The sequence below is a fragment of the Amblyomma americanum genome, chromosome 10 (genome assembly GCF_052857255.1).
Source record: "Amblyomma americanum isolate KBUSLIRL-KWMA chromosome 10, ASM5285725v1, whole genome shotgun sequence".
NCBI lineage: Eukaryota > Metazoa > Arthropoda > Arachnida > Ixodida > Ixodidae > Amblyomma > Amblyomma americanum.
In genome coordinates this window covers 149,332,979-149,358,541 of record NC_135506.1, presented here as the reverse complement: position 1 = coordinate 149,358,541, position 25,563 = coordinate 149,332,979, and the positions used below count along the sequence as shown (strand labels likewise).

Below are 25,563 nucleotides of genomic sequence, written 5' to 3'. Positions count from 1 at the left end.
CACGTTGTTGTTGTGTTCCCGCAACCGGTCGTTGAGGCAACGACCAGTTTGCCCCGTGTAGTGCTTGCCACATATAAACGGAAACCTGTACACAACATTGCTGCTACATGGTACAAAACCTTTCTGGTGTTTCTTATCGCAGCCAACCATCCTTTCATTGCTGCTGTTTACAATATGGCAGAGTTTGGAGAGCTTATCGGGCGCGGAAAAAACAACGTTTACATCGGCACGCGCTCCCACCCTTTTCAGATTATGTGAAATGCGGTGTCAGGAATGTGTCAGATTCCGAAATCTTCCATAACGCTCATTGCTATTCGGTATATCGTTGCGATAGAACAGCCAAGCGTGGTGGTGGTGCTTTACTTGCCATTTCCAAAGACATTCCATCTTCATGTATCCAAGTCTTCAGCGAACTAGAAATAATTTTTGCGTCAATAGTGATAGGTCATCTCAAATTGGTTATTGGCGTCTGTTACCGTTCTCGTTCTTATTCGTCTACATTCACTAACGAACTTCACGACGCTATAAATCTTGTTCGCGCGTGATTTCCTTCATCACCGCTTTTCTACTTGGGGACTTTAATTTCCCAACTATTTTAGGGACTGCTCAGCCGCCTTCTTCATCTCCCCCTTTGCGTCAAGCTAAAGAATTCTTAGAACTATGCGCCACATTTTCGCTAACTCAGTTACTTACAAAAGCCACTAAGACGGTAAATAACGCTTCGAACACTCTCGATCTAGTTCTAGCAACTAATCCAGAGTTAGCTACTGACATAACGTATCATCCAGGCATAAGCGATCACGTTCTGCTCAATTTTTGCATTAGTATACCACGTCCAAAAGTGAATAAAATAAAAAAAAATCATTCTAGATTACAAACGCACCAACTTTACCGCTATCAACAATGAGCTGGGCACTTTTGTTGATTACTTTATTGCAAACTCAGACTACTGCACTGTCGAGGATAACTGGATATCATTCAAAACAAAGGTTCACGAACTAACTGATAAGTATATCCCAAAGCGCATCGTCACCTCTAATCCACAAGCACCATGGCACAACTCTCACATCAGACGATTATCTAACAAAAAGAAACGTCTATACCGCCGCGCGAAGCTTTCACCATCTAATGCGCGATGGGCGAAGTACAAGTCTGCTTCCCACGCTTACGTCAACGCGATTAAACTTAAAGAATAACTTTTTGTCTGCCACATTACCAACAATTTTGAAAACCAGTGTTAAAAAATTTTTGCGCGTTATACATCCTGCGAACGACCCATTAATTAGACTACAAGACGCCTCCGGTAAACTTATCCCCAATGATCTTTGTGCTTCCGTACTGACTGACACATTCGTTGAAAGCTTTTCCTCCATTTCAAGCGTTAGTCTTCCATTCATACCGCACCACAGGTTCCCGACAATGCCACCCATAACTGTCGATCCACCTGGTGTAGCCAAATTAATCGAATCTTTAAAAAATGATTCTTCACCTGGTTCTGATGCGATTCGCGCTAAATTCCTAAGAAAATACTTGTGCTTATAGTTCAGTTATACTAACCAAACTTTTTCAACAGTCACTCGACACAGCAAGCCTTCCTATCGACTGGAAAATTGGAAAGGTGGTTCCACTTCACAAGTCCGGTGGTAAACACTGCCCTCAAAACTTTCGTCCCATTTCGCTCACCAGCACATGCTGCAAATTACTAGAACATATCGTTTTCAAGAATGTCGTTACCTTTCTCGATGAGAATTTATTTTTCACGCCTGCGCAACATCGTTTTCATCAAACATACACCTGTTAAACTCAGTTACTTGCCTTGATTGACTGATAAGCTATACCATATACTTGACAACTCATCTTGCGCTGACTGCATTTTTTGGACTTTTCCAAAGCCTTTGATAAAGTATGCCATAAATTGCTACTACATAAACTGAGCCATCTTAATCTCGATCCTAACGTCTTCCAATAGATTAAATCTTTCCTTCTAAACCGTTGGCAATTTGTGCATGCTAATAACACTAATTCACCGATTGCTAACGTGCTATCTGGTGTTCCACAGGGATCGGTCCTTGGGCCACTCCTATTTTTAATCTATATTAATGACCTTCCTTCTGCCATATCGTCTAACATTCACCTTTTTGCTGACGATTGTGTAATATTTCGGGAAATAAATAACGTCAACGATACTGACACTCTCCAGTCAGACCATAATTTGGTGTCAAACTGGTGCACTACATGGAATATGAAATTAAACACTAATAAATGTAAAGCTTTGAGTGTTTCCCGGACATCTAACGCTCTTCCTTCATATTATCTTGATGGCACTCCCCTTGATTGGGTAAAAACATATAAGTACTTAGGAATTCATATCACTCAAAACTTAACATGGTCTATTCATATTGACTACGTGATTAATAACGCTAACCGCATGTTAGGATACTTACGTCGCAAATTCTCTACCGCTCCCTCATCCCTTAAACTGTGTTATGTATGCAGATGTCTCACTTATTTTCTCGTCAGTCACAGGTGAACAAGGCATAAACCAGGCAAATAGAACATTGTGGACAATGCACGAATGGTCACTCTGCAAATAAGTTAGAAAGTAATGCAACTAAGACAAAATCTGTTATCTTCAGACCAAAAAATAAATGGATTACGACACCATGCGATCTTATGCTTGGTTTAGAAAAGATTGAGGTTGTAGAAAATATTAAGATATTAGGGGTAAATTTTAATTGTCAGCTCAACTGGGACAATCATGTTGACGTTGTCATTAGTCAACTTTCTTGTGTCACGGGTATCATCAACATGCATCGTCACATGCTTCCATACAAAATTAAGCTTCTCCTGTATAACACCCTATTTATGTCCCGCGTGAACTATGCTCGCCTAGTTTGGGAAACAACTACAGTTGCAAATAAAAATAAAATATATATTCTACAGAAGAAGGCTCTGCGTGCAGTATTTAACGTCGGTTATGAAGTAGATACATGTGATCTATTCAACCAACTCAGTGCTGTAAAAATATTTTAAATGCACCATGTTAGGCTGGCTGAAAGATACAAGAAGGAAATAAAACAAAATATAAATCACATGAGCGACGTGGCGCACCTTTCGCTAAAAGTACAAACTTACCCACACAGACATCGCGAATTGTGGCACGTTCCAACATGCCGCACAATGTATGGTACACATAGCCTAGCAAACACGTTACCCTGTCTTTTAAATAAGTTTCAAGCTGCAAATGTTGACGTGTCCCGAGTATGCCGCAAAGCTATACAGAGTGTATGTGCTACATTTTAGATTGCAGCATGCATATTTCACTGCTTCTTTCGAATTCTTTTCATGAAATGGCGTTCTTGAAGTAACCTCAGACGCGTTTTTGTGATATTTTCTTTCTGTTCCTTTGTTATTATTGCTGTTTCATCCCCTATTTTGATTGCATATGTTGCTCTTCATGTTGCCTGTTGCCCTGTGTGTAGGGGCCTAGGGGCACGTCAAGCCACATCTTACTGGCTTTTTTCCTTCGACCCTCTCCATGTGTACATAGGAAATAAAGAATTGAATTGAATTGACATTCTAGGACGGCTTCCTCCCGAACAGATATCCCGGAATGCTCCCCAAGAAGTTGGGACGTTGCCTTCGGGTGGGGTTCCTCGACGTATTCGAGGAACCTAGTTCGACGTATTCGGCGGCAGTGTTGTTTACACGGGACAGGTGTAGTGCGGTCGTACGGCAGCGCTCGTGCGAACACGCGTAACATGGATCAGTGGCATGGACTCAGTGGCGGTGTTCGGTACTCTTTCTTGGATGAATAATGTCTGTTTGCTGTTTACCGCAAGCCGGGGCGCACGAGCCTTCTCAGCCTCCCGTCTGCACGCGCGTCGTCCTGGCGCCGCGGCTTTCCAGCGCAGACCGCTGGGCTTACGCGCTGCGCTTGTAACCCGAGCAATCTTCCAAGGCCTGCGCAGGGACGGTGGCAGGGCATTCGTGGTTAGGTGGTTCAGAGAGGCGGGAGAGGGGCTGGAGGGTGCCGTGTTATATGTTGGATAGGCATAATGCCCCTAGGCCTGCAGCATTGCTCTTCATAAAAATAATTGAATCAACAAAGCGCAGCGGTCATTGAGAGCAACACATACCGTAGAGAGGGCAGAATGCGGACTGCAGGGTCGGATCGAAACGCTCGAAAGATGTTTCTGCGGTCCAGTAGACCTTGAGCTCCCCTTGGCGCCCTCAAGGCCCGCACAGCATGCTAGCTTCCACTCGCAGCGCGCCGGTTCTGAATCCAGTGGGCGGACGGAAATGTTCGCTTAAGGTTCTAGCAGTTCTAGCTCATGTTCTCTGCCCGGTGCGCTGCGGTGCATAGACGATGTTCGCGAGTTTGCCCAGAAAGGGAGCTGAAAGCACTAAATGCCTAAAACTCCCGTGTGTTGTGCAATGCAAGTGCACGTTAAAGGACAGCGGATTGCCGAAAATAGTATGGAGCTTTCCACTACAGCGTCTCCGATAGCCCAGATTTAGCTTTCGGACTTGAAACGACGCATACCACAGCATTTACTTTTTATGGGTTGCAAATGCACCCCCTGCTACTCGTTCAGTCTTGGAGATCTACATACGTCGAAGCAAAATAAAATTTTTGTTTTGCCCACGTTGCCCTTAGAGTTTCTCAAGCTCTTCTGGGGACCTAATTAACTTAAGGTCTCCACAGCTGCCTTTCTTTAAGTTTACGCAGTGGTCGCTTCAAGAAATAGCCAAGTTTGGTCCTGTTTCTTGTGCGTGATTGGTGTGTAAAGCAGAATGATTTGGCGCAGACAGTACTCCGAATGAAAAATATTGTTGCAAGACGTCAACGTAATGATTTCTCTATTCACTACGATGCAGTCGTAACTGCTTTGCCTTGATATGGATTGAGTACAGGAGCACGGTATTATCAAAAGAACCAATGAGCCCCACATTCACGGCATAGGTATTAATCCAACAATTTTATTAGAATTTGTAATAAAATCCATCACACATTCTTGTAGGCTGCAAGTGAATCAAATTTTTTTTTGCCGCTGCATGTATGTTTTCGGCTGCGAAAGATTTAAACAACGCCTCAAAGTGAAATCATAATGAGCGCATACTATCGGCATCATAAGCGCGTTTGTACTGCTTTTATAATTAGTTAAGTTTTATCGCCATGTGGAATGTTGCCGTAACAATCGCGTCGATGCATTAGTAAAACGTGGATAAAATGCCCACGTTGCATGTTACTGCTTCAAATGTGCATGTGATGTTGTCACATGAACTACGTTAGCATATTTTGTTTTGTAAAACACACGAGCTAGGGCTACATTTTCTGTTTTTTTTTTCATTTTTTTTTCCTCATGTAGTTGGACATGCAGCACTGAGATGAAGCCAGCTTTACATTTTTGAAAGGAACAACCTTGAACCTCGACAGCACTACCACGAGCATTAGGGACACATGCACCCGTTCGTGCAAACTTCTGATATTCTTGGGTGCAGGATGGGAGCATGTGTAATAGAAACTCCTAATTTGTAAGGTGTAAGGGAGTGCATGGAATTATGCTCCCTTTAAAGGTGTGAAATTTTTTACAGTGCTGCAGTGAGAAGCGCGCTTAGTTCGGTATTACTGAGTGGACGGCTTCACAACATTTCTTTAGAGTCGTTTTCACTCCGTGTAGGAATCTGTCATAGAATATGCCCCACCAGGGAGCATTTCGGCAGATTAACTTGCATTTAACGTCATGAGCCACGAAGTACGCGTTAACATCAGGATGTTGAATTATCTCCCAAGCTTCTTGAGCTCTTTAACAGATCTTACAAAAGTTCGTGCGTTGTTGCTGTACATTGTCTGACAGAGCCCACGTCAAGAATAAAATCTTCGCACGGCATACAGGAAGTTCTCTGTTATCCTATCCCCAAGTTTAAAATGTTCAGCTCTTGCTACGACACATATAAATAGTGTGAATAGTGTGATGGTACACGCTCTCATGGCCGTCATGTCTTATGTACAGAGGTCAAGCAAAGTCGACTCCGGTCACAAGGAAAGGGGAAGACTGGTTGATGCGGTCGATGGGCAGTGGAGGCGTAACGTGTTGAAACGGCTTGGCTTGCAGTCGTTGACAGATCTCCTCCATCCTCGGATCACCTTCTGAATCAGCTGCCGCGTACGAAGAATCCAGTACCGCACTTGTGTTAAAGTATCTCGAACGCTAGCGTGATAAACGTGCTCGTGTTCCTGCTGGACCATCAATCTGGAAAAATAAGAGTTCTTTGGCGAAAGGAGGAAATGCCGTGCTCCGTACGCGTCACCTGTGTTTTTTTCACTCGCCCCAGGACTAGTAGCTGCCCATCGTTGTCAAATTACAACTTAAGCTACCTCGCTGAACTTCCTGAGCAAAACGGGGCGTACTTTTTCACGCAATGTGCATCGGCTTGAAAATGGGTGTGCTGCTCGTTTTGAAGGATGTGACGTTCCGCTTTTTGAATTTCATGCTGCCGAAAATGTTGTAATCGCCTTTTCCTTGTTCTTCAAGTTGTTAACATACCGAAAATTCCACGCATTTATCCATAAAGCCTTGTAAGACAGCTGAAGTTGTCATATAACAATAGGTGACTACAGAAAAAAAAATGAAAATTTGTTGTTGGAGAAAGGAAATGGCGTGGTATTTGTCTCACATCTCGGCGGGCGCCTGAACCGCGCTGTAAGGAAAGGGATAAAGGAGAGACTGAGAGAAGAAAGTAAGAATGAACTGCAAAAAGTCGTATTCACGACATGTAAACTGATTGGCATCTTCTGCTCAGGAATGGAAATCTGAACGTCCTCTAATCAATCGAGAGGCTGCCAACATGTGCGGTCTGTAATCCATATCGGTCCTTGCCATAATAAGCATGACGGAAGTAACTGGTTAGCAGTGACCCCTCTGGTAAGCAAGTCAGCTGGATTCTCTTTATCCGGACAGAAACGCCAACGGGAGTACTTTGACAGATCACGAATATCCTGAACTCGGTTCTGTACAAAGGTCTTCCAGTTGTTCAGGCCCTTCCTGATCCAACAGAGAGTGATTTGAGAGTCTGACCAAAATATGACGTCGAAAAACACGTAATTAAGCTTAGAGATGTAGATATATACATTCTTCTGCTCTTAACGCCGACATTAGCTCCATTCTTGCCATAGTGACTTGTTTTAGCGGCGCAACTCTCGTCAGAGTAACCAGCAGATTTCTCTTACTCTTTCTGTTAGCTTCATGTGCGCACACGTACGCTACACCGCCGCATGCTCTCCGACTTCCATACTGAAGAAGTCGGCGCGGAAAAACGAGGACAAGCGTAGGCAAAGACGAGCGCTACGCTTGTCTACGCTTGTCCTCGTTTTTCCGTACCATCTTCTTCAGTATGCAAATCAACCAACTAGCCCAACTTTCTGCTCTCCGACTTCCGTCCGTAAAAATATGAAGCTCAGTAAAACTTTGTAGGGGGCTAGTTGGTCGTACATACTGAGACTGGGGAGCGCTACAGTCAAGATAAGGGGACAACACTCGTGTCTCGTGGTGTTCCAATAATTACAGGTTTGCAACTAGTGTCACGTCTCTTAAAAACCGCCTTGGTTGGGGATCTTTAGCTAACCGTAGGAAACATTTGAGGTTGCAAATCATGCATAGCATCTATTTTGGAAAGTTGAGCATTGACAAAGACCGGTACCTGCTTCAACCTCACTTTTTTCTACTCTACTTGATCATCAGTGGAAGATCTGAGAGATTAAATGTAAGACAGATATTTACAAAGCCTCGTGCTTTCCACGGGCGATAATTAGTGGAACAGGCTGCCGGCCGGCGTCACTGAGTGCTGCACGGATCAATTCCGCGCATTCTTATCTGATGTGTGACGTGGCGCGCAGTTCTTTCGCGCGTGTCTTTTCATTTCATTAGCGTTTTTTTCTTTTTGGAGCGCGGTTGTTCTCCTTCAGTGCATGCGTTTCGTTATCTATTATTACTTGTATTTTGTATTTTTTGTATTTGTGTTTTTGTGGTTGCGTTTGTATTGTATTTTTGTTATCCTCTGTACTTTCGGCCAAACGAGCAGAAGTCATTGTGTTTCTCCCCCTGCAATAATGTCTCCGGGCACTGCAGGTATCTGTAATAAATAAATAAATAAATAAATAAATAAATACATAAATGTGGTGTTGTCCCCTTGTCTTGATTGTAGCGCTCCTCAGTCTCAGAATATGAAGCTCCATGCTACGTTCCATTCCTGCACCCAGAAACTTAGGAACGCTGAAGTTGTGAACAGTGGCTACTTCTTCACCCTATTCACAGCAGATATTTTCCAAAGGTGGCGGCAGCATAACATTCCAATCAGGGTTGGCCTTCCAGAGGTCTTGTAAAAAAATCTTCGCACCTAATAACAGCGGCGCAAGAAACCCTAACTTGACGGATATTTTGGCGACAGCCCGAAGTGCGAACCACTTGGTGGTTTGGGGCCGGTGGATGAAATCGAAAATATTGAGAGGGTTCAGTGAGAACGTGTCTGCCACAGTATCCCAAACGAGTCCCAATACCTTGGAATTTTTTGATAAGGAAGACATCGCTTTTTCCTCTGGCGCCATTTTCTCTTTTAAGGCCGCTGCCACGTCCGTGTCGTTTAGATATCCACTTCCGGATGTTCATAGACGCGTCCCGAAAAATGTTGACGATTTCTGCCTGAATTCGAAGTGCGTCTTCAGCAGTTGCAGCTTCGATGAGATGATCGACCGTGGACATAGAATCTTGCAGGAGGCGAGCTGTCTAGGGGTATCGAGTCTCAACAGATCGAAAACGGCGCTTCAAAATAGCAGTGAGTAAAAAAAGAATTGAAGTGGCTTCGAATCGGACTCGAGTCATCCACCAAGTCTCTTGTTCTGGCAGACGACCACCAATTTTTTGTAGAGTTTTAAATCAGTGGAAACGCAGTGCATTCTTGTCTTCATCTCATAACGCTATCTATAGAAAGGTCATGTAGACGTCGGCTGCCCAGGCTACCATTTATCGTCGGGACCGAAACAGGAGCGTTACGACATCAGGATTTAAGTACGGAACTGCCTCCAGATTCCCGTTCAACAATTTCTCGCTGTTCTCATGCGAAGAGGTGTCGAACACAATGGGCATTTTGGTTGTAGATCGATCCTAACGAATAACCGCAAGGTGAGAAACATAATACCGTCTGCTTGTGGAGAAAGAAGCCGCGAGTTCAAACAGGAGGAAGACGAGAACTGCACAGTACGAGCGGTGTCCTGTTACTGTCTGTTAATGACTTTCAGGAGAACCCACTTCTGCCGGCGGTACTTTATCGGCATGGCCATCTTCAAGAAAATCTCGAATAGCCTGATCATTTATTTCCAACAGCCTGTTGTCGCCAGTTTGCGCAGCAAAGAGCTAAAGCCACTGGTTGCTAAAGCACGATTGTCTGCGTACCGTTTCCATGGCAGAGATACCTTATACCGGCCTTCTTTGTTAATAATAATTTATTGTCTTGTTCAATGTCCGCAAGGACCAAATCCTGGACCTGCTCTTTCGCTTGTAGACCGTTTTCTTGGAGCCCAATGGTCTCCAGCTCCCCAAAACGAGTTAGTACATGAAAGATTTCCTCAGATTCCGCGGAAGTGCGATGCGCTATATCACACTGCCACGATGGGTCTCGGGTTGAGCAAGGCAGTGGACCTTGAGCGTTCCAGCCCAGTCTTACTTATATGGCCATCGCTTTTGTAGCGAGAGCTACACTGGGCCACCAGCCGGGAATTTCGCGGTGGCTGTTGCCCGTTATGCGCATGCGCCGTTACCATGGTAACTCGGGAGGAGCAGCACGTACGCCGCGCGCTTCGTCGCCGCCTCGCCGCACGCCGTTCTATCACCCGAACCGCGCGTCACATTCGCGGCATTGCGTATAAAAGGCGGAGATGTAATGGGCGGCTGTATCAAAACGTTTGATATGGACGCACAGAAGGAGAGTCCGGCCGCTGCTAAACGGCGGTATAGCCAAGTGAAGATAAACTATTCCGATCCTGAGGATGTCGCCTGTCACCTGACAACTCAACAAAGAGAGAATGAGCGTGAGAAGGCGAAGAGAGCAGCGGAGACGCCCGAACAGAGAGAGGAACGGCTTTCCAAACGGAGATGTCAAACTGGCGAGTGTAATAGACGACGCATAGCCGCCGAGATGGAGACCCATATCTTTCTTTTCTAACCATACTGTGACATTTTTTGCAAGTGCTAAAAGAACACGGACAAGGAGGAACAGACTGGACGAGCGCTCGTCCGCCGCTATACAGTGACCACAACAAGCTCAGCCAGGGAAGCGTACCTCTCGCTACGTATATAAAGGCATAGCCGATCTAAGCCACTGCCAATTTTTTCCTATCACAGGTTTCACTCTGCCGGTCACCATCTCCCAATAATAATCAGATCCAATAGGAAGAGAGAACGACTCTCATTGAAAGCCAGAAAGTGAAATAAACGGGGAGTCCAAAACCCATTCGTTCTATCTTTTTACCTGCCATCCTCCCAACCTTCCTTTTTGTTGCGGAATTTATTTATTTATACATACAGCAGCCCCTTTGTGGGGCTATTGCAGGAGTGGGTTAGACAAAAGGGAGTGATAAAAAACAAGTAAGCACTAACGTTTAAAAATTCACAAGAAGTAAGGCAGACAACACAAACGAAACTCAAAATAATAGCAACACTGAGATACAGTACAAAAACGAGAATGAGTCAGTGCACTGTAACAAGAAAATTCATAAAAACAGGTGTAGTTAACTTTTAACAGGATATCGTTTAATGGCAGTGACCTAATTGTTCCGGGAATTAAGTTCCAGAATTCAATAGTACGTGGGAAAAAGCTGTATTTATATTTATTACATCGAGAAATGTAAGGCTTAATTAATATTAAGGCTATGGTGACTCCTACTTAACCGAGGAATATCTGAAGGAATATATATGGGATGTGAGACACGATAAGAAAAATTGACGATGCCATGCAGAAGCTTCAATGACTCAATGTGACGGTGTACGGATAAAGGGGTTAGGTTCAGGGAAGATAAGGCATGAGACGGTGAGAAATGGTGATCATAGCGGCGATATATGAACCTAATAGATTTTCGTTGTAATGGAGTTAATGTCACCCTGCTTATGAGGGTTCCAGACCGGAGAAGCATAATCTAGGATTGGGCGAGTTGATGTTTTATACATTAAGAACTTAGTTTCCTTTGGAGAATTGTTGGAATTGCGCCTCAAATACCCGAGCTTACCGATTGTTTTAGTGCAAATGAAATTAATGGGTTTTGACCAGGACATGTTAGTGGTAAATATGACGCCAAGATATTTGTATTCCGAAACCCTGTGCAAGGATAAGTCGTTGAAAGTGTAACTGATCAATGAAGGAGAGACACTATAACAAGAAAGACATTATCGCCGTTTTAGTAAAATTTATTTTCATTTGCCAAGTGTTGCACCAGGAACAGAAGCTGACGAGGGAGGAATTTAGTTCAAGATGATCTTCTGGAGTGTTAATCGCGCGATACAAAACACAGTCGTCCGCATGGCGTACACTGTAAAAAAATTCCGTACCTATAACGTAGACTATGTACGTTTTAAATACAGACCCACTTCTGCTTTCAATGAAACGTAGGGAATGACCGTATATTCAGTCCAGTATTGAAGGAAACGTCCGTGTTCCTCTGTAGTCGTTGCAGGGAAAAATACTAAACATTCACTTTAAGGGATCAAAACTTAACACGACAGGACGGTTGACCCCATCGACTATGTGTTGCACCAACCGCACTAATAACTTGCTTAAAGGCAGCAAAAACAGAAGATGCTTATGATGTGACGCCACTTTTACACGATGAACTGCTGGCCCGCGGACTATAGGCATCACATGACGTCCGATTTTTTATTTGTCTGGTTTACTCTTAGCCAACAATGTCCGCAAACTAGCATGGCGAACGACCGTGAGCATGTCTAATGTGATTAACACAATGAAGAGCCGAGGAAGGGTGATAACGCATTACGCTGCTTCAAGGTTGAGTGAATGGTACAAATTGTGAGCAACGTTAAATAACAAAGGCCTTAATTTGCTATAATGTTAAAAGCTGACTTGATGAAAATATTTTTCGCTACATTGCTAGCCACATGATAGAGTAACATTTAATAAAAATGTTACTGCAACATTTGCTTTCTGTGAGAAATGCTGCGTAATGAGGTCAACTGTTAAAAACATTTAGACACAGACAATGGTTGGACAACTTCTCCAAAGTGAAACTGAACACCAGCTGAAAGTACATTGCAAACATGATGAAAGTGCACAAGTTGAAAGCCGAATTTCCATCTGCCATTTGGTAAGGAAATAAACAACTGAGTCAACCAAAAGCATGGGCAAACAAATCTGTGAATGCAGTGGAATGTAGCAGTTACATCTTTGCTACACAACCATTAATCAAAAACACCAACTCCTTCATGGATAACAAAAGCACCGACACAACATATTGCTCAATGCAATGTTTAATTTAGTAGGTACCTATTGCCGCCCATTCATGCCTGCTCTTCCTGCAGATAAATGAAACACCACCAAAAAGCAGCGAGCAGCCATAATTGCTGCAGTGACAAGGAGGATGTGCACCATCGATGCTGTTCCCCCATCCTGAGTAGGAAATAATAGCAGTTTTTTCTGGAAATACTCTGAAAGCACGAATTTTCTATCCATCGTTTACTTAGCTTGCACTGACACGACCCATTGTGTACTCGGTACCTTTGACAAACAAGGGGCCAGCCGATAGGCACACAAGACTGTAGAACCTTGCTAACTTGCAAAAAATCAATGCACAGAAAGAAAAAGCTGACAAAAAAATGAGGAATTCCTTATTTGCACTTTTTATACAATACTAAGAATGTGGCTAAGATATGGCATGAACATTGTTTTTTCTGTTCACTTACAAACTTTACAGCCTGTGCTAGCATATTACTGTGATGTAAATAATGAAGCATGCCAGCACTGTACAATATGCTGTAACACTTATGAAATACTCCCCTTCAAGGCTACCGCATGCCTCTTACATGCGGTAAAGTTTAAATCTGCCAAACTAGCTAGTCTGCAAGATGAGACGCCAAGCCTCTGACATCTGGCGATGTGTACCTCCCATGTAATTAGAGTGATTGGAGATGCTCCTTTTTGATGGCATTTCAGTTGCTGGGTGTGGAAGGACCAGATATGAAGGGCAACAACTAGACACCAACTTTTTAAGCAACATCACAATAAGCAATGTGCCTTAGCTTTCCTTCTGTCCAAAAAGGAGTTTCATTTTCTATGTTCACATAACTGCTTGCATGTGCACATTTTGGCTTGCTGGGAGGTGCTTTCCTCTGTTAAACTACAGTTTTAACTCTGGCCTCAGTCTTCTGCGCCTTCTTAATTTTTTGCTAGCGTTCACCTTAAGTCGCGTACAAACTCACGCAGATCTCCACTTTTCTACGTTTCCAGCTGTCACATCTTCTCTGCCTTCGTCATGTCCACCACTGCATCCAATGCCTTCAAGTCTGCTGTGTATAATCATTTTAATTAATCTGCCTACACATGTATTTATGTTAGTCGCTCTCCTCTCTTCGATGCCAATTGGCCCTGAGAGTAAATAAGTGAAATGGTAGTCTAATCTAGGTCTGAGCAATCACGCATTATGTTGAGTTTATTTTACCACGTTGGCCAGTAGAGAGTGGAAGGAAAAAAGCTGCTAAGTGGAGCTCGACATGCCTCTCGACCCCTACACTGGAAAGCAGCAGACACCAAGGCATACGTAATCACTAACGACAACAGAACATGACAAGTGTGAAGTAATTCAGTAACGTCCGTCCGTTGCATTTACCACAGTGCATAGTTGCTGCTCAGTAATTTATTACCTCATTAGACATTCTTCAAAGAGAGTGTACAATTATGTGTTTTGTTTGAACATGGCACCACAGTACAATGACAATCATTAACCTTGTGCCAACACAACATAAAATAAACTTCTGCCCAGTAAATGCATTGCTTACAGTGCCACCACGGCACCTGTTTAGAAAATAAGCTCAAAATATTAGTGACATTAAATTTGAGCAGACGGTAATTCCCCCACCCCCTCCCTAAAAAAAATGAAAAAGGGTGCTCTTCCGACGGTACGTTTGTACGCGGTAATATTTGCGAGTCCAACTACGTGTGAAATTCAGATATAAATAATTAACGCCAAAGCATTCGGTTGAATGCGAGGCGCCAGGGCGCGGGCAAACAGTAATCGTCTTCAGGTATCCACTGGTGCCACGCCCTGAGGGCCACTGCTCGGCGAATACCATTCATGGCCACGTTCACATCCAACAAGCTTGTCACAAACATCACACAGGTGATGATGCAGCAGCAGTTCATCATTGCTGTTGGCAAGTGCTGAATTTTTTGGCGTGGTAAACGGAATCATCCACCGAAACGCACGTCGACTGTTACTCGCCAGATTCTTGCAGTCCCACGAGGGAGAGCAGCTTTTCCGTCGGCTTCAAGTCTCCTCTTTCGTGCAGGGCCACTGGCATTGTAACGCACATTCTGCATGATCGTTTTACTACGCACCGATGCCGCACGGGACAGCGAGCTGTTGTATGTACACTCCAATGCAGCGTTCCGGCCACACACATACACACACACATACTAAAGACACACAACGCGCAGGACGCACGCAGCGAACACGGAAGAACAAAAACCCATTCCATAGCGCCTGTTCATTCAACTCCACACTGCGCTAACTGCGCACATGTTTCCGACTGCGGGCTCGGCTAGCGCTTCGACTTCGCCATGGCTAGCCATGGCCAAGCTGCGCTGCCGCTGGTTGTAATAACGTTCATGCAACGAAAAGAAAAAAACAATATATCAAACGATTCAGGTTGTCAGCTAAAAAAGCTACCGTAAAATAAATACATCTTATATGTTTTTGCCGTTGTGCGCCTTTGCGACATCAACGACGTGAGCTTGAGCGCGAATACGCGAATGGCGCTATGAATTTCCCGTGTAGCTCCGTAAATTGCAAATGGCGTGGCTGCGGGCCGCTAAGTTTTAGACATGCTTGCAGAGGTAGTCGGTGCGAACAGTTGGAAGTTCAATCGACTGGAATTGCTCAAGGAAAGTCAGCGGCACTGCATTTTTATTGTTTCTGTGCATTGCGAGTGACTTTGGCGGCAGCCACTCGGCAACGTCTCCGGTTTGGCGAACTTGTGAGAAGGTGAGCCTTTTGTTCTCAAATTTTGAAAGCGGTTTTTTGTTTGTATTGTAACCCTGCGTCTCGTCGCATGTAATGTTCACGATAACATCAGTACAACGTGCATGCGCTTTCTGTCTCTATTTAGAGTAATATTGGTCGATCAGCGTAAACTTTTGGATTCAATTAAGCACAAACTGTCCATGTTGGTACTGCGTGTCGAATGTGTTTTGAGATGATTCTGAGCGGGAGATGGTGTTCTGATAATTTGTGTACTACCAGATATAGTCTAGAGATTTGCAACCATTTATCACACTGAAACAAAGTTGGAAAACTGTTTTGTGTTCATGCATCTGCTGTCCTTAAACTTGACTTTTCGGCAATCATTCGCATGGCTCCTTTGGATCTGGAAAATTGACTACTGTTGCTAGGGGTGCCTGGTAGCAGAGCTCCTGGGGACGCCCAGTGGGTCATTTGTTTGTCCAAGTGCCCCGTACCACAGGTACCATTCCTGACATTTTTTCCCTGTCCGTTAACCTCATATTCCTTGCAAAGATTACAGTATGTAATCAGGTAGTAAAAAATTTGGTAACTTCTGCATATTTCAGAACAGTTCAGAGAAATGCACATGCAGCATCAGTATTCTCTCGGTAGAATTTCTGAGACCTGGATTCATTTCATCAAGGACTGTGGCAAGCAGTAGGTCAACTGTACATAAATTTATTTTCCTCTGGTCCAAAGTAAAGAGTGCAAACGTCATAAGACAAGTCTCTAGTCTGTTTCATTCTCACTGCATTTGGCCAAAGCATAGTATGAAATGCTGTATGTTTTATGCCCTAGTTTCCTTTACTTTGAGCAGTAGATATTGACAGTGAATAGCAAGGCAACTCCACTCGCTGACAGTTTTGCCTTCGGCAGCAAAACAGGGAATACCTTACCCCATGTGTTATCTCGACAGACTCAAAACTGCGATGGACAGCTGTGTCCACAGCTGCTATCACCTCCCAAGTGCATGCGCTCATAAGACACATAATAACTCTGGATTGCCATTAGCATAGCCTTGCTCATTGCAGTTGCCGATAAACACCTCATAAGTGGTACTATTATGCACTCTTTTCTTTGGCACTATGTATGAGCTTCTGTTCTCGCACTTTCTAGAAATAATGCATGCAGTTTTGAAGTGCGAAAAGGGAATTTACGTGTAACTATATTGTCATGTCAGTATGTTACAGCCAAATTGTACATTGATGTCAGTGCTGGTGGTTTCTTTTCATTATTTTAGGAGAATGTTATAATTTTACCTATAGCAAATAATAGCCCTCACTAATTAGCTGATTTTGTCATGTCCAGTATTTTGATATGCTAAGCCACCAAAGCATGATTCAGAATGTTGTCAGAACTAAAGGCACTGAGTCTTTCGTGTCAGTAAAAAATGTGCTTTATACCCCTGTCACATGGCATTCCTCGAAGGCCTTTCCAGCAAAGGCACCATTTTTCACCAAAAGAGCGAAAGCTTAAAGGAGCAGCGATGCAGCTACACGGTGCAGCCCAAAGGTGAAAGTCGTTCAGGCTTAGCACCCGCTGCTATACTCGAGGTGGCTGAAGTGAGTGTTCTAAAATTAAAGTGGTGTATTCTGTTCATTCGTTGAGCTTTGACAATTTTTTTATTCTGATTGCTTCCTTAAAGGTACCGCAACAGCTACTCTCATCAGCAGGAGCAGGTTTTGTACGTGTATTGCCTTGGCCACCATGGGCGCTCGGTGTTGCCGCAACACTTTCACTGTCTTGAAATTTGAACATAAAACATAAACACCCGTACAAAAACCAAAGCCAGACATACCTTTCGTATTTGAAAAAAATGTTTTCAAACATTATTAGCTTATCTATTTTTTTTATTGCTTTTACTTTTTGACTTTGGATGGTACTGCGATCACAGCTTCTCGAATGCCGCGTCTTCGGGCTCCGAAGGTCTCGGTTGAGCGCCTTCGCCTCCAAGGCCCTTAGCGACAAAGGCGCAACATTTGTACCGGGTAGCTGCACTCCTTACGCCTTTGGATATGATTCTCAAAGGCCTTTGCGGTGCCCGTGTGACAGGGGTATTAGTGTGGTATGGCTGCTTGAACACCTGTCCCTGGTATCTCACAAACTGAATAAGGAAGGGAAAAGCCTCAGGGTGCTTGCCGACGTTTCGACAAGAGGACTTGTCTTTGTCTGGCAAAGTGTTCATCATTGGTGGGGTTTAAATAAGGTTTTCACGTCGAGGCGAAAGGCCTGTTGTGTGGGACGAGGGTGCGATATGGGAAGGGCGTTACGATGGGGAGCATGAACCTTGACCAAGCATGATAGCTGCTAAAGAAGGTTAACCGGTTGACCTGCAAAACTGTGAAAACAAAAAAGCCCAATTCAGTAGAAACGAATCTCGGGGTATGGAGTGTGGATAGTGGGCTTGAATGGCTTTATGTCTAGCCGCAACAGGTGGCTTGGTATGGCTGGCTGCCTTTTCCTGAAAAACTAGGATAAAGGAATTAAGCAGCATGGCAGAATAAAATACCAGGGGGGGGGGGGGGGGGGCAAAATAATTTGAAGGAAAAAGAGAAAATGAGGGCAGGTTCGGAGAAAAGGCAAAAAGAAGGGGGAGGGGGAGGAGTATGGCGGCCAAGGTTCCGAGAAGTGATGTCAGGAGGTGCAGGGCGTAAGGTTAAAGTATAACGATAAATTAAAGAATGCAGGAAAGGAGGGGGAAATTATGAGTTGGGAAACCTCTGACCATGTGCAAGGCCTTTTCAAATAATTATGCCAATTCCGGAATGTACAGAGCTGGCCACATTTAGTGCAAACATGTGAGCGCATGGCCGCACTCTTTAGAGGTCCACTGTGTGCGGCGCAGCCACTCATCACTGCAAAATGGCGCAAGAGGAGATGCACCTGGATGTGGTGCTTCATGTCATGTTACACTTCGATGTGTGGCAATGTCAGACACAGTGGCCCAAAGAGCACAGCCATGTGCTCGCGTGTTCGCACTAAGAGTGGACAACCCTGTACTTGATTCTAAGTTTCCTCTGTATATGTTGACCCCAGACGAAAACAAGTTGTCTTGTCGAAACGGCAAGCACCCTGAGATTTTTCCTTCCCTTGTCCACTTTTTGAGTGTCAAGAAACCATCTCCACGAAACCATTCCACGAAAATCTCTTATGGAATGCTCACATCCACACACTTAGAACTGATCTCTCTCGTGCCTTAGGCATCTTAAACAGACTGAGGTGTTACCTGCCAGCTTCTATCAAACGACTAGTGTACTACTCCCTTATACATTCACGTTTTAGCTATTGTTCTCTTGTGTGGCAAACCACAACGAAAACAAATTTAGATTCCTTACTATCAATACAAAAAAGAGCAATACGCGCTATCAGTAACTTAGAGCTGTCCTCTAGTTGTGCGCCCTACTATAGATCGCATAGAATACTCCAAATGCCTCAGTTCTACAAATACAGACTAAGCCTGGAAGTTTACCGCCAATACCGGTTGGATAAATCTACCTTTGAAACAAAATACCAAGAAAAAAGAAGTGTGTACGATTTAAGAAAAAGCATCATAGTCAAGCCCCGAGCTCGAACAAACTATGGACATCAAAGATTAAGCTGTCAGATAGCAGATTTATTAAACAACTATCCCGTCATTCACGACCTATTAACTGAAAATCTTTCATTAAGCAGGTTTAAGAAAACACTCAAGGGATTATTCTTAACGGAAGACTAGTGTGTTATGTTTTCATGTTTTTCTTCTTGTTTTCAATTTTATGTTCCATGTGCTTCAAGTTCGATAGTTTACATGTATTTTATGTTTGGAAGTGTTTTGTTAACATGTATTGCTAGCAGAAGTTGCTGCACTTATTCTTGTACTCTGTTTCCTGTACATATTCTTGCACTGTAAAAAAAATATATATATATATATATATATATTAAGGGGGTTGGGGGATACAGTTTCATCTAAGACATTTCTCTGCATGTAAACTCTGTTGAAACTCTGCATGAGTGTCAAACCGCTGCTTGCCACAGGGTGGCGTGACCTCGTCAGGCACTTTTCCGCCTTTTGTCACGTCCCCCAAGACAATAGTCTTGTATTATTGTCTTGAATAAAAAATGATTGATTGATTGATTGATTGATTGATTGATTGATCTGCCTACTCTCTCTGTACCATGCACTCCACATCTTGTACGGTTATCTTTGTATGTATACACCAGTGATAAATCATGAAGGAAATCAAGGGATTTGTATTTGTATTGCTTAACACTTACTTTAAAGCTAGATCATGAGGGTATAGTTGAAAATGTGCTACGGGGGCTTGGTTGTGTGTCGTGACTGGTTTCTCTTTATCACGGCTACTTGACAGCCACCATGAAACGCAGGCTTTTGAAAAGTCGTTCCTCAAATAAAAGAGCGTTTCCACTGTTACAATGGAAATGTTATTTGCTAAAAACTTCAATCATTGCAGTTCAGGGATTGATATTTTTCAAATAACTAACCTGAAGTTCAAAACCTGCAGAAGGAACTATGTAACTTCTTTCCTGCCTTAAAAACCCAGTACTTATTTGCCAGTTTCAGCAAGCAGAGGTCTGTTTCATGGCACATACTTTCCACTACCTTGCATGAAAATTGTGCAGTACAGGCCCACCATAAAACTAGGGGCATAGTATACTGCTTGTATGCAACTACTTTGGCGTTAGAGCATGCATAGCATGGTCTTAAGGTTATTCTTTTCATTTGCAACTGGTTCATAAAAGGCCTATTCTGGCAAAAGGCATTTAGCAAAATTATCTTCCTCTGAATGCTTCTAAGGATAACTTTAGTTCATTCAGGAAAATATATATTGACAATATCTCTTAAAGGCATGATTGTCCATATTAGCTCTTGTTACCTCACAGTATTTAGTTTTGTGCCTCCAGCATCACTGACTTGCATCATATGTTAAATAGAGTAGTAAAAAACTCGCTGTTAGTTTAAACCACAACTCATGATGGGGCTGTGCACTTTTTGTTGTGTTACATGAAATATACTTATGTATGAAACAATTTCTTTCAGCTGCACCTCACATGATTCAAATTCCACCAGAAGAAAGGCTGCAACACAACATTGCTCACTAGCTGTTGCTTTCCCAGCACATAACATGCCATAACAGCACATAGCAGGTAAGATGTGAACAAAAACAGTGCATGTATATGTTCCACACATGCATTTTGTGTACTACCAACACTTTGATATGATTAACTATGTCATGTAAGAGAGAGCACACAAATCATTTTTTGTATATATTGCAGCATGGTTATTTCAAGTTTTAAACTGGCCATTGAAACGACCCATTGTATCACCGCTGGTTACCCGGTGGCACTGGGGATCGAACTCCGCACCTCCTGCTTGCGAGGCAGATGCTCGGACCACTAGGCCACTCCTGCGGTTCCCCCACTGATGTTGCTTACACCAGGTGCTGTTAAAGCCCCGGTATGTATGTTAAATGCATTTTAGAAAACCATTCACTTCCAAAGTACCATTTCATCTTTATAGCAAAACCACAGTTCGCCTAGCTAGACAAACCTGCTGCATACAAGCCAGCAGAAGGGTTGCATGTACATGCTTCATTAGGAAAACATAAAAATCAAGCAGAGCCTGCCCTTCATGGTGCATTATACCCTGATTTTGAGCAATGATCAAGATAGGCAGATGGTCATTTCATTGAACACTTACATGATACATTCGTAGAATTGAAAAGACAAGTACTATTGCAAAATCTTCAAACAGTGTTTATTCTCAGAGAAAACATATCATGAAAAAAGTGTTGGATTAGTTATGGTGCACCTTGTAGGGGAAAGGGGCTCCCACTTTGTGAAAGGCTTAATTTTGGAATAATGACAGCGTTTAGACTAGTTGGGTTACCATGCTTAGATAGTGGATGTGCTCAAAAAGACACTGGAAGTAAGTGCACTGTGTGGAAATCTTTTTCTGTATCCTTGTCTTTTTGAGTGCTTTCACGATCTACACTTAATTTTGCAAGAGAGCAAGGAAAACAAATATTTAAATTTTGATAATTAAGGATAAAAGATCATGTTTCATTGTGTTGCTTAAAGTGTACATTGTATCGCTATTGCTGTATTGCAGCACTTCTGTCGTGGCCTTGCATTGCAGCCTCTTGACTTTTGTTCATATAATAGGCAGTCCTTTTTTTTCATTCGATTGCAACACTTTAGGAGTTACTACAGAGTTGCGTGGTAGCGAACTCTCAGATTAACGGTTTGCATTATTACGCCAGCATAACTTGCTAAGTGTTTCACTGCAGTCTTGTTACTAGAACAGCATCTTGAAAGTATTCAGCCTGGTGGTCATTGAGGGTTACTGTTCACATATCAAAATGCCGGATCAGCTGTATACTCTTTACAGCTACCAGAACTATGGTACATTTCATGACATGCTGGCTGAAGAGTGCTGGAGCATCAGACTGGGGATTTGGATGAAACAATTTTCAAATGTGTGCTCGGTATCACGCTGTTTTGTTCCAGTTGTGGAGAGGTTTTCTTTTCATATTTGTTCTGTCAAACATTTAAATTTTGGGCAATATGTTGTTGCCTTTATCTTGTGTTCTCTTTGTTGTTGAGGTTTAGTATTTTTGGCACAAGCACTCCACTCTATTACTTTTAAGTATAGTTTAAAATTTGTAGGGCACGTCATGAAGAATAAAACTTCTACTTGAATAATCTGCATGAGTTTATGTTCTCATTGTTGATATAAAAACTTAGTTGAGACAGCTTGTATTTTAGCTCTGGCTAGAATTTTTAGGAGAGCCTCAGTAACATAATCACATGACCAACACAAACTCGGTATTATTGTTTGTGCAATGAAAAACAGTTTTAAAATAGTTATTAACAGCTGTCAGTGTAGGACTGGCCGAAAATGTTTTGTGCTCTATGTAGCTCTTCTCTGAGGCAGGATTAATTCATCTGCACCTGCAGCTTGATACCGCCAAGATACCAATTTTTGGGTGAACTTATTTTTTTTCACTGAGCAAACTTGCATCATCTTGAAGCATGGAACTTGAACTGATTCTTAACAGCTCTAGTGTAGCGAATTTCATTATCCTCATTGCTTAGTTTACATTCACCTCAGGACAATGGCCTTTTCCAGTTTAATTATCTGTGTCTTGCACCAGCTACATGCCACACTATCAGAAGTCACCTAATCTTATCTAGTGAGCTTATAATCAGCTATCTCCTGCTATATTTTCCTTAGGGTGAAATTCATTTTGTTGCGATACAATGCACAAGCTGTTTCCTGGCGTGGTGCTCAGCTTATCTGTAATGAAATGCTTGGGAAATGGGTCTCTGATTTCACCTTGAGTAGACGAAATTAACTTGTGCTAAGGCACTCTTTGGCCACAGATGCCTTGTGCCATTAAAATTCATCAAATTCATTCTGTTGCCCTAAGATACCATTGGTGATTCATTCTCTGCATTGTATGCCCTGGCCAGATCCATTTTCTTCTTTTAATTTCTGCCAGAATATTAACAACTTCCTTGTTCATCCCTGTTATGGTTTCACTATGGTTGTTCTAATAATAATTATAATCACTTTATTGAAAACATATTTTGGGCTAAATGGCATCAAGTTTGCCACTCTGCACAATGATATATATGTTTGGTCTTGTATGTCTTTACTTGTGTGGTAATGTTTATTTTGTGCTCACTGTCTAAACAACCTTATTTGCCTATGATATCCTAAGCCCTTCTATACCTATTTTCCTTCCCCCTGGCTTTTTCTCTTTTCAGTCATTCCTCCTCTTTCCTTTACACCGGCCATTGGTCACAAGGCTGCTGTGGGAACGACAGTCAGCACTGGGCCCTTTTTAGTTCATGGAACCTGCACTGCTACTATTAACACTAATAGTACGTTATCAGTATTTTTGTGATAGTGCATTTATTGTTATTTATGAAGTAGTTGGCTAAGGCAATGGTAGCAGTGTTGGATATTGCAATATATTATGCATATATCTCACTTGCAATATATCAGTATGTTCACTATTACACTACCCTCTATTTCTTTCAGTTCAGTTATTTGGCTATAGATATATTGTGCTGCTTTCCTAGTTTAGTCCACTCAAAATAAAACTTTGCTCTTTGTGTCACAGGTAGAATCTACAATGATTGCTGCTCTGTGTCTTGTAAGCAGGAGGCAGTGTTCAATGGAGCCATGAACTTTCCTTGGAATTGAAAAGCCTTTGCCATATTATGCGCTGAACCACGAGTGTGAAGAGGAAAATGTCATGCCTTGGATTTCTGCAGAGATGAGCCATTGCGGTGAATCCACCAGCGCGAAAGACAGGGATGAGAAAGGAGACAAGACAGGTGCTGACTCGCGACTAAAGTTTATTGGCGTCAACAGGGAATATATAAAAAGCCAAGCAATACCATAAACCATGTAGTTACAGATAAGCATGCAGGACAACATGAGTCAAAAATCGCCCTCAACATTTCCCTGATCGAGGTAGTCCAACTCATTGTGTGTTAACACGATAGACAAAACACACATTCTTCACGGAGTCATAAGATGTGTCTAGCCTCGATAATCTCTCATTTAATCTCTCTGAATTTACTGCCAAAATGCGTGTTGCCAAAAGGAAAGGGTAGCAGACTTCACATCCCGTGCAGTGTACAGCAGAGTTACCTCAACCACCTAGCCAAGCCCCTACCCTCTTGTGTTCCTGTAGTCTTACATTCATACACCTTCCAGTTGCACCTACGTAAACCAGACTACATGATAATAATATTTGATACCACATTCATTTTACAAGGTACATATACATTTCACTCTACACGTGTACTTTTCTCGAGCCACATTCACAGAATCATTCTTAAAATTTTACATGCTTTAGACAACGTATTAGGGGCCGAGAAAGCCACTTTTACATCATACCTTCTGGCCACATTTTTCAAATTGTGCGACAATTTATGTACATACGGTAACACAACTGGTCTTTTGGCATCTCGCTGGCTGGCCCCAGCCTGATTGTGCTGGTCACCGCAAAACTGTCTCAGCTTCTTTAACAATTTATCATATGCTCTTGCAGTAACAAGGTTTGGAAATCCTGCGTTCGTTAACCTTAAAATCTGCTCTTGGAAACTAGTCGTCATGCTGTGAAAGCATAATTTAATCAATTCTGAGCCCGCGTTAGAAAGTGCAATGCTATCTTTCACTAGCTTGGAATGGTCGACATGTAGCCAGGTAGCAGCTTAACACTCGCCAGCACACATGAAGTGTTCTGAACATCAAGGTAAGGTCCAGAAACCACAGCTCTTTTTCTTGGGACATTTGCTCCAAGGTAAACCTGAGATAAAGGCCTTGCTCCTTAAACAACTTGAGAAGATGTACAGGTCCCGAACTATCACAACCTTTATAAAAGACCAGAAAATCATCGACATAGCAAAAGATTTTTCCCCCAGCCCATGCACATTCTGGACTCTTATTCTATCCACCCTACTCAAGAAAATATTGCTTAGCACAAGGTCAACCTTTGAACCACTACATATTCGAGACTTTAGAACACATACCGCACTGCGCTACTCTACAAACATGCTCTTCAAATAAATGCTATTCAATAACATGCTCTTCAGATAAATTTCATTAAAGGATTCATGCAAAATTATCTCTGGTTATTTGCAAAAGCATCTGTCTACTTCGCATCTTGAAGATCCATTTCTTGTACTCAATTCGCAGTGTGGTTGAGTATCTTAAGAATGACAATCCAGTGGATTGTCATGTGATTAGTGTCGATGTAGAACTATTTTATTCTATCCCGTATGAAGATCTTGTGAAAAGCTTATGAATGTGTATATCGGAGCACAACGATGAGCTCGTGTTTAGGAACGGGTGCGTAACATAAGTCTTTTTTGGCACTTGCCTCCTTTTATTTGAAGTGAAGAGCATGTTTGTGGAGTATGGCAGTGCGGCATATGTTCAAAAGTCTGCTAAATGTATCGATTCGAAGGCTGCCCCTGTGCTAAGCAATATTCTCTTAAGCAGGGTGGAAGGAATGATTGCCAAGAAATTGCATGGGCTGGGGGAAATCTTTCGCTACGTCTATGATTTTCTGGTCTTTTACAAAGGTTGTGATAGTGTGGGACCTGTACATATTGTGAACTTGTTTAAGGAGCAAGGCCTTTGTCTTAAGTTTACCTTGGAGAAAATGTCCCAACAAAAAGAGCTGCGGTTTCTGAACCTTACCTTGATGTTCTGCACACGCCATGTGTGCTAGCGATATTTACCCAGGAGTGTTAAGCAGCTA

The 25,563-nt window shown here is 42.7% G+C and overlaps 1 protein-coding gene and 1 long non-coding RNA gene across 3 annotated transcripts in view; one reads left to right on the top strand and one right to left on the bottom strand.

Moving 5' to 3' along the window:
• LOC144106252 (E3 ubiquitin-protein ligase MARCHF3-like) overlaps positions 1–25,563 on the bottom strand; it is a 458,876-nt gene that overhangs the window by 254,208 nt on the left and 179,105 nt on the right. The gene's annotated exons all lie outside the window — the stretch shown is intronic.
• Positions 11,625–23,827, top strand: LOC144106539 (uncharacterized). 2 transcript variants are annotated; one of them, XR_013309039.1, is made up of 6 exons: positions 11,625–15,262; positions 15,670–15,740; positions 20,319–20,425; positions 20,555–20,735; positions 23,051–23,167; positions 23,410–23,826. It is a non-coding gene; the product is annotated as an uncharacterized LOC144106539 (long non-coding RNA). The 2 variants fall into 2 exon arrangements; XR_013309040.1 differs by lacking the exon at positions 15,670–15,740 and having other exon boundaries at positions 23,410–23,827.